We start from the raw sequence: 8,509 nt of genomic DNA on the forward strand, positions 1-8,509 counted from the left end.
CCCGAATAATTTTTTAACCTTAGAAAAAATATATTATTTCGAAAATATTTTTTTTCAGACTATTTCGAAAATAGTTAGAACAAGTGTTTCGTACATACACAAGTTCTTCGCACCCAAAAAAGCCACACACGCGCTTCTCACATGCACATATTTCGGTCCCTAGGAGAGGCTGAGGTTGGAGCTAAATTTTAGGGGCTGAGCTGAGGCTGCAAAATTTGGGTGAAAAAGTGGGTTTTAGGGCCTGAGACAGGCTATGGTTGGACTTGCTCTTAGAATAGTTCACTGTTGCTTTTCAAATTCTCAAATTTACAGTCATTCATCTTGATAACATGGTTTGTTTTTGTTGTTATTGGGTTGAAATTAATTTCCATGAATTTCATTTGTTAAACTTAATTTCCATGAATTAAATTGCTATAAAGCCGATCAGATATTTGTGGAATCTGTTTTGTATTCCGCCGAGCATGAATAAGCATACATATGACGATGTGAGGCTAAAATTGTGGGTTAGGAAGTCGAAGGAGTCAGACTATTGAGCGGAAGTCAGACCGTTAATCATACTTGTTTTATACTCACATATAACGTTCTTGGACTTAACCTGCGAGAAAAATGAAACGCACGTAACCGCAAGTCCTTGCGACACCAGGGTCACCATGTGTCTGAGCAAAGAGACTCCCCTGTTAATTTGGTCAGTTTTCTTATCCTTTATAGTGTGCAGTTTCATTGACCCATTACGTGTTATTGTCATCTTGAATGTATTATATGAGAAAATGACAATACTACTCACTACAAAAATCGCGAATATTGCCGACGGTAAAAAAGCATCGGGATAATATACATTTCGTCGGCATAACTCACTGCCGACGACAATAAAATGGTTGGCAGGCGTCACTAAAACTATCCGCGACGAACTTCCCGACGAAACCCAAGCGTCGGCATACCTTCTGCCGACGGTTTGTGTAAATAAAACACCGTCGGCAGTGAGAAAGATAATTTCGCGGGAACACCATTTCCCGCGAGTTTCTTAACCTATGCCGACGGTTTGTGTTACAAAAAATCGTCGGCAGGTGTTGATTTTATCGACGGTTTTCACTCCGTCGGCAATAGTTATTTTTTTTTTGAAATCTATTATTTGTACCCGCTGCTACACCCGATAATCCATAAAATGCAGCAGCATAATGAATATTAACCTGCATAACTATCAAAACGTCTAATACACATTGAAGAACAAGTCATATTTTTCATAATAGCCATTGTCTAACGAAAAGAAAACCATGAAAGGTTTGAAGATTCAAAATTACAAAACTCGTTTAGGAACAATGAACTTATAAAAATCAGATCTTCAACAAGTATCTTATCACCTCTGAAACACCAAAAGACCTACACAAAGAAACAACCAAGCAAACGATATTCAAACTCAAAGCTTGAAACTTTATATCTCAAAATACATTTGCAAGTAACCGAGGCAGCAAATGAACATATGAAGTCACTTAATTAAAAAGAGTTCATATGCAGTGCCTATAGACAACGAGAGGGTGCAGTTAGAATAGGAGACTGTTGAGAAAAGTTAGTTGGGAATCTAACAACTTTCTCAAATAACCCTTTTCTAATCTATAAAATTTTCATTTCAACTCTCTTCTTTGATCTTCATTGATCTCCTTACACCAACAAAGTCACTTTTAAAGGCTAAGCCGCGATAGATGGACAGTGGCAAAAGGTCACAAAGCTTTGAAAAGTGACATCGAAGTCTTTAAACAACAGGCACAGATAACCCGTGCAAAACATTACTCAAGATGCTGAAAAATACAGTCAGTTGTTATACTGAACAAACCCTAAAGGAAACTTTTCCGAATACAATACTAAAATTCAACAGTATGCAACATAGGCCAGTATTGGCTACTAGGTCGCTTCAAATTTATCAAACATGTTCCGAATTCTGGTTGAAACTTCAAATGATATTATATTATTTAGCAAGTGTAAAGATTGCCAGCTTATAACAAGCATTATTGAAGAAACAAATGTTCATCACAAGAGACGAACTTCATCTGGCGAGTGAACAAACCAATCACGAAAATTATTGGGGTTTACTGAAAATTTGTCACAGTTGGTAGCCTATAGGTCCGGTCTTGTTAGTGTTTGAGTCGGCGTTTATCGAGTTTCCTAAAGAAGAATAAAAGTAAAGAAAATAAAAGTATACTTTATATTCTATTGAAACTCTTGTCGCAACAGTGATATTCAAATTAAACCTATTCCAACCTAATAAATGCATAGCTAGGTAACAATAATCAATGTCTCTATTAATGCTCTCATTATAGTCCAGTTCACCAGGGAAGCAAAGTCATGCGTTACAAAATTCGACACCAAACACACGTGTAGCAATAAACAGTCCGGTATTTCATCGTACTTATATCAATCTGATGTAGAAAAACTCAAACAAATGAAAAATAATTGTAAGATGCATAAAGTATTTACCTTAAACAAAAGTAATCACATCCAAGCTAAATCTGAGAAGAAGTTGTGCGCGTATATTGCCCCTATCCAAACAAAAATACAAAGAAATCATCAAAATAAGTACTGAACATAGGGAAACCCTTACCAGAGAAGAAGTGAAGGAGAAGCCTGGTATGCAAGAATCCCACAACTCCAATCTGACAAACAGTACCCAAAAACCAACACAAAATGAATGTTAATTACAGATAGATGATAACCCCAAAAGTTAACCATAACAAAATGAAAACCCTAACTAATGATTGTTCTAAATCAAGATAAGTATTGAACATAGATTATACAATGAAATAAAACAAGCTACTGTCAAATTGCAACTAATTTGGCACCACAAAATTCACTCATAGAACAGTGATAAATTGGAAGTTAAATCATCTAGGGTAGCAACAATTATCATCAAGAGGTATCGCCTAGTTAAAGAGAGAGACAAAGAGTTAAAGAGGCAACTCACGACTTATTTCGTTCAAGCTGAAGTCATCTAGGGCTTCTAGATGTACTGCCTTCAGACCTAGTAATAACGATTCCAATACACCTAATTACTAATTTGGAGAAGAAGTAGTCGATTAGGGCTTTTTCCTCTTTACAAAGAGAGAGGGAGAGAGAGAGTTAAATAGAGGGAGAAAGAACTTACTGATTAGTTGATGTAGTCGATTAGGGCTTTTCTCCAACAGAGAGAAAGAGAGAGAGAGAGAGAGAAAGAGAGAAAAAAAAATAGAGGAACAACCGTTGTCTAGGGTTTTCTCCTCAACCAAGACTCCAAGAGAGAAAGAGCAGAAAAAATCGAACATAGAAGAAGAGGCGTTTTTTTTCTTTTTCTTTTTCTTTTTAAGGGATACTACCGACGAGAAGAACAAAGGTCGTCGGCCACGAAATATTGGAAATTTTTATGAGGGACTTCTACCGACGAAATAAAACAAAACCGTCGGCCAGGGTCAACCCCTATCGACGCGGACGAAAATACCGTCGGGATAAGATTTCGCGGGAAGAAAAAAATATGTGCGCCAAATTACCACCGACGGGTAATAGCATACCGTTGAGCCAAATTTTGGCGGAATTTTTTTTATTTTGAGCGCCAATATAGTCCACGAAAAAATAAATATCCCGCCAAACTATTGCCAACGGAGCATTAAAATCCATCGAGAAGCTAATCTATGCCGACGAAAACGCAGTGCGTCGGAAAGCTATAAAAGACGGACTTTTCCCAGAACGACCTATGCCGACGTCAGTTAGTAAAAACCGTCGGCGGAAGTCCACTATTACCGACGACTCTTACTAAAACCGTCGGCGAATATTGTATTGCGACACCTTCACATTTGTCCGTCGGTAAGGGCCGTTGGCAATAAACTTTTTTTTTGTAGTGACTTCCATGTTGGACAATAGAACAAGTTCTTATTCTACATAGTAAATAGGTAATAAACAGTGACGAATTCTTGTATGTAAAAAGTAATATTTCCAATTATACTTGGGTGAGCTAATGTGGTGTGAACGAATCCCGCGTTCCCGCACTAATCCCTTCTTTACGGAAGTTCTAACTCCAAATCATGATTCCAGTCATTATTATGCATATTTGGAGAGGAGCTCATAACACGATTCCATTTATTATTGTTTATATGTCGAACACAAGCCCAAAACATGTTTCCATTTTTTTTTGAAATAAGAAGATTTACTTCGTTTATAAAGTTCAATGCCAGTTAGCAATACACATTGGGATGTTAAATCAATCCCAAATTCAGTTGTATGATTCATGAATTCATTGTTTGCCAAGTCACGAGCCATGGTATTACATTGTCGATAACAAAACAGAAAATGTATCGAATCAAATTCATGAATACGATGACGAATGTCAAGTATAAACGATCAAGCTACCCAAGGAATTGTGTCGCCCGTTCCATTAATCGCGTCAACTATCTGTTTGCAATCGTCTTCGACGATACAGTTTTGAATACCCATTCGTAGTTCCAATTCGACTCCCATGTAAAATGCCCAAACCTCAACAACTATCACTGAATTCTCCAAGTTGTTTCGAACAACCTCTTATTATATCACCATTCTAAATTCTGACTATCGCCGCACATGTTGATCCTTGTTGTAAAACCGATCCGTCGACATTGATCTTATATTGTGATGTAGAACGCAGCGGAATTAAAAGGTAAAGATAAAAGTAAGTGAAGAACAATAAAGAACGGTAAATAAAGGCTGAATAACTCTAAATACTTTTAGAAAATCGTATAAAAGGATAACACGTTCGTGATTCTGTTCAACATGTAAATTCAAGTTTAATCGAGTTTACAGTTATTTAGAGTTATTTAATCGTTATTTTATCGTTCTTCGTATTAGTTTATTTTATTCTTAAATTCCGCTGCATTCTACATCATGGAAATAAAAGACAGACTAGACCTCCTTTTATAGGATATCATACTTTCCTAGTTAGACCCAAACTGGACTTTCCTGAATAATGGAAATACTGAAAAGAACCACGATCCACCTGGTATTCAGTTATTTCACATCTAGTTCGTATTTTATCGTTCGTGGTTCCCAAACTGGACTTCCTAAATTCTCATGTTGAACAGATAATTCAAGTAGGATATCATACTTTCAGCTTTAACGATAAATAAAGAACGGTAAATAAGATGAAATCAAAATCTGTAATCGACTACCCATTGGGGAGAGGTTACCTAAATTCAAGTTATGGGTATCGGTATCATCATCTCCTAGTTGTAGTTCGTTTTTATCGGTTTCTAAGAGTAAATTGAGTGTTTCACTATAATCCACTAGCTGTTTAATATAATTCATAACGTAACGAGTTAAGGGATGAATCTCACCACCAAGAGTTGTCTTCGAAGTTTCGTTCTGAACTGCATTTTCAAACTCCATGAAAGTTCCTTTAGCTGCTTTCCCCAATCTGTCAAGTGTTTCTTGAGCTTCAGTATAAACAATTTTACCTGATTCATCTGAAAATAGTTCTTCAAGATTTGGGATAACTTCAGCTAGGATATCATACATAGTTAGAATTCGAAATACCTTTTCCGATGATCATTTTGCTATAGCAATTGCTTCAGCAAAAGTTAGTAATTGATTCAAACATCCTTTTGTTGTTTCAAGAAAACAAATTTCTCTAATTAGGTCTGAACCTTCAAAAATTTGATCACAAATTCGTTTCTCACCAGCTAAAAGAACCCTAATTACAATTTTGTTACCTTGAATCCACTTTTTAGTTTTATCATCTAGAGGTTGCCAGTCAATTTTCTGAACTTCATCAATACTTAATTTCTCAAGCCCTAGGGTTAATAAACATTCATTTAGAACATCACGACGAACACTAGAGCAAACTTGACAACACTCTTTTTCATAACCAGATTTGATCATCCTTTCTGCTATTTCTTTAAGATCAGATAAAGCATCTGGTTGAATCGAATCAACAAATTGATCTTCATTCAAATCACTTGATTTTTCTCTCTCTTCAGAAAAACTCTCATGACCATCTTCAACAAATCCATCAAGATCTTCAATTTCTCCATCACTTGAAGTTAATGAAATCGAACCTCTTCTAATTGATCCTTTAAGTTTATTAGCATCAAGAGGAACAGTATTTCTAATCAAAATATGACGAAATTCGTTTTCCAATCTAGACATAGCTATCTGTAAAACCGGTGTAGCCGAATTGTTTGAGATGTTTTCTGGTTCTCGATATCGTGTGAAATAGTAATTCTCGAGTTTACTATTGTGGTGGGGTAAGGAAAAGTCGATAGCTCGGGGTTGTAGGAGACTTTGGGTTTCTAGAGGTAGGGTGTAGGTAGCCGAATTGTTAGGGGTTCGATAATTCGGTGGGGTATGCTGAACGTCATGTTGGTGTTGAGGTGGGGTAAGGGTTGTGTTGGTTGATTCAGGGAGACGGGTTTGGTAGGGAATGTTGCTCGTATGGTGTGGGTATGGTGTTGTGAAGTACTGTGAGGGTTGTTGATTACTCATAGGAAGGTTTATAATATACTCAACTGAACTGTGGTGGGGTAAGGTAGATTGGTGGAAGGTTTTGGTAGGGTTTGGTGATATAACACCTAGGTGATGTGGTGGGAAAGAACGGTTCTGGCTGGAAAACGTGTCTATGGTTGCTGGTTGGGGTATGGTAGAGTTCGAACGAATACCTTCGAGTTGTTTGGAGATGAAGTTGATGGAGTCGTTGAGTTTATCGAATCGTTGATCGATTTTATCGAATTTTTCTGTTGTTTCTTTTTTGTACTCATTGAAACCTTCTTCCAACTTTTTACCTGCAGATAGCCCTTCTTTAATGTTGTCCCATTCGGATGAAAAGGTTGGTGTTTTCTCCCTAGTTGGTGTAGCGGTGATAGTAGTATTAACCATGGTGATAAAAGTGAAGAAGAGGGAAAAAAAAATTATGGCTCTGAATACCACTTGATGTAGAACGCAGCGGAATTAAAAGGTAAAGATAAAAGTAAGTGAAGAACAATAAAGAACGGTAAATAAAGGCTGAATAACTCTAAATAACTGAATACTTTAATAAACTTGATTGGGGTTTCTCTTCAACATGAAATTAAAAGACAGACTGGACCTCCTTTTATAGGATAACATACTTTCCTAGATAGACTCGAATCAGACTTTCCTAAATAATTAAAAGACTGCAACTTCCTAAATAGATAGACTCAAATCTGGACCTTTCCAATTATTGGAAATACTAAAACAATATAATTTCTTAAACCTAGATTCTTTATGAATCATACTAAAATTGGGACTTCCTAAATCTATTCCTCATGGCCGGACGGCCTATGGGACCTGTATGGCCATGGCCAAAGTATCCACGCCGGGTGCCCCTGCATCATATTGTTTCGACTGGGGTGGGATCCATTCATGATGTATTAGTCGGTTGTTTGATGGTGGCGACGTGGGATTTGCAAATGGTAGGAAGAAAAAATCTGAGTAGTAACGACTTAATATAATAGTGGTGTTGAAAGTAGTCAGAGTAAAAAATTATATTTAATTTGAAATATTCAACGGGTTATGCGGCCCGACCCATTACAAAGGAGTCAAAAAATGACAATAAAGAATAAACTAATCAAGCAAACAATGTTAACATGAAAGAAATAGCAAAATCTAAATACTACTAACGCCGGATTCTAGGTACGCCTCTCTTGTCTTCCTGCAAAATCTTTGTCAACTCTGTCCGTATCGACCTCGGTAGTAACTCCAGATAACCCATACTAGGTTTCAATTGTGAGAAGAAATGTGCCGCCTGATTTATCTCGCGATACACATGTATTATTGAGCACACTTCAAAATGGCACCATAAGGACCTGATTTCATTAGCTATTCTTATAACTTTCCACAGTGGTTTCGCACTTGTACTTGTCAAAATCGTGATCGTAAAAGAAGAGTCTGTTGTAATTAAAAAATTATGTTGTTTCTCTCTTTCCATATTCTCCACAAAAGTAAGGAAGTTTTATTAACCTTTAAGTAGAAATCGGGATATTCGATCCTAGTGGATAGATGGGAGATACGATCCGATGATACATCAGTTTCTATATATAGTAACTCCAATTTGTTGGTATAAGTGTTGAACCCGGTTGCAATTGAGTAAAAGATGAGATGTCGATTCTTCAAATGTGTTACAGAACAGACATAAGAGATTAATATTAGTTTTTATTGCCAAACAGAATAATCTTCCATATAAAATTTCTCAACTTAGAATATAATGTATTGTTCGCCCAAAATGATTTCTAATGAAAATTTGGTGCTTGGTAGGGTGGTTGATTCAGGGTCAATAAACTATTGTATTCTTTGTTGGTGTCCAAATTAGACAATATTTTCCTGAGGTATAAATAGACTTAAATTTTTTGAAGCAATGCTTCGATTAAATAAACCCCGAACTAAATCAACGTCCCACGATTTAGTACCCGGTGAAAGACCCTGCCAACCTTCTGGTTTGTCTAAGAATGTGTGTAAACCTGCAATGCAAGAGTCTTCAAAGAGGCGAATTGAAGCACCATTTCCCAGA

The 8,509-nt window shown here is 36.7% G+C and overlaps 1 long non-coding RNA gene and 1 pseudogene across 1 annotated transcript; both read right to left on the reverse strand.

Annotated features, from left to right (window-relative positions):
- Positions 1–1,153: 1,153 nt before the first annotated feature.
- On the reverse strand, positions 1,154–3,411 carry LOC147538904 (uncharacterized). The gene is made up of 3 exons (XR_015226146.1): positions 3,134–3,411; positions 2,594–2,645; positions 1,154–1,377 (listed from the first exon to the last, which is right to left on the reverse strand). It is a non-coding gene; the product is annotated as an uncharacterized LOC147538904 (long non-coding RNA).
- Positions 3,412–5,103: 1,692 nt separating this feature from the next.
- Positions 5,104–6,471, reverse strand: LOC147538905 (exocyst complex component EXO70B1-like; annotated as a pseudogene).
- Positions 6,472–8,509: the final 2,038 nt, after the last annotated feature.

This window comes from Eschscholzia californica, unplaced genomic scaffold (genome assembly GCF_041429995.1).
Source record: "Eschscholzia californica isolate CP2 unplaced genomic scaffold, dmEscCali1.0.p SCAF_5, whole genome shotgun sequence".
Classification (NCBI taxonomy): domain Eukaryota; kingdom Viridiplantae; phylum Streptophyta; class Magnoliopsida; order Ranunculales; family Papaveraceae; genus Eschscholzia; species Eschscholzia californica.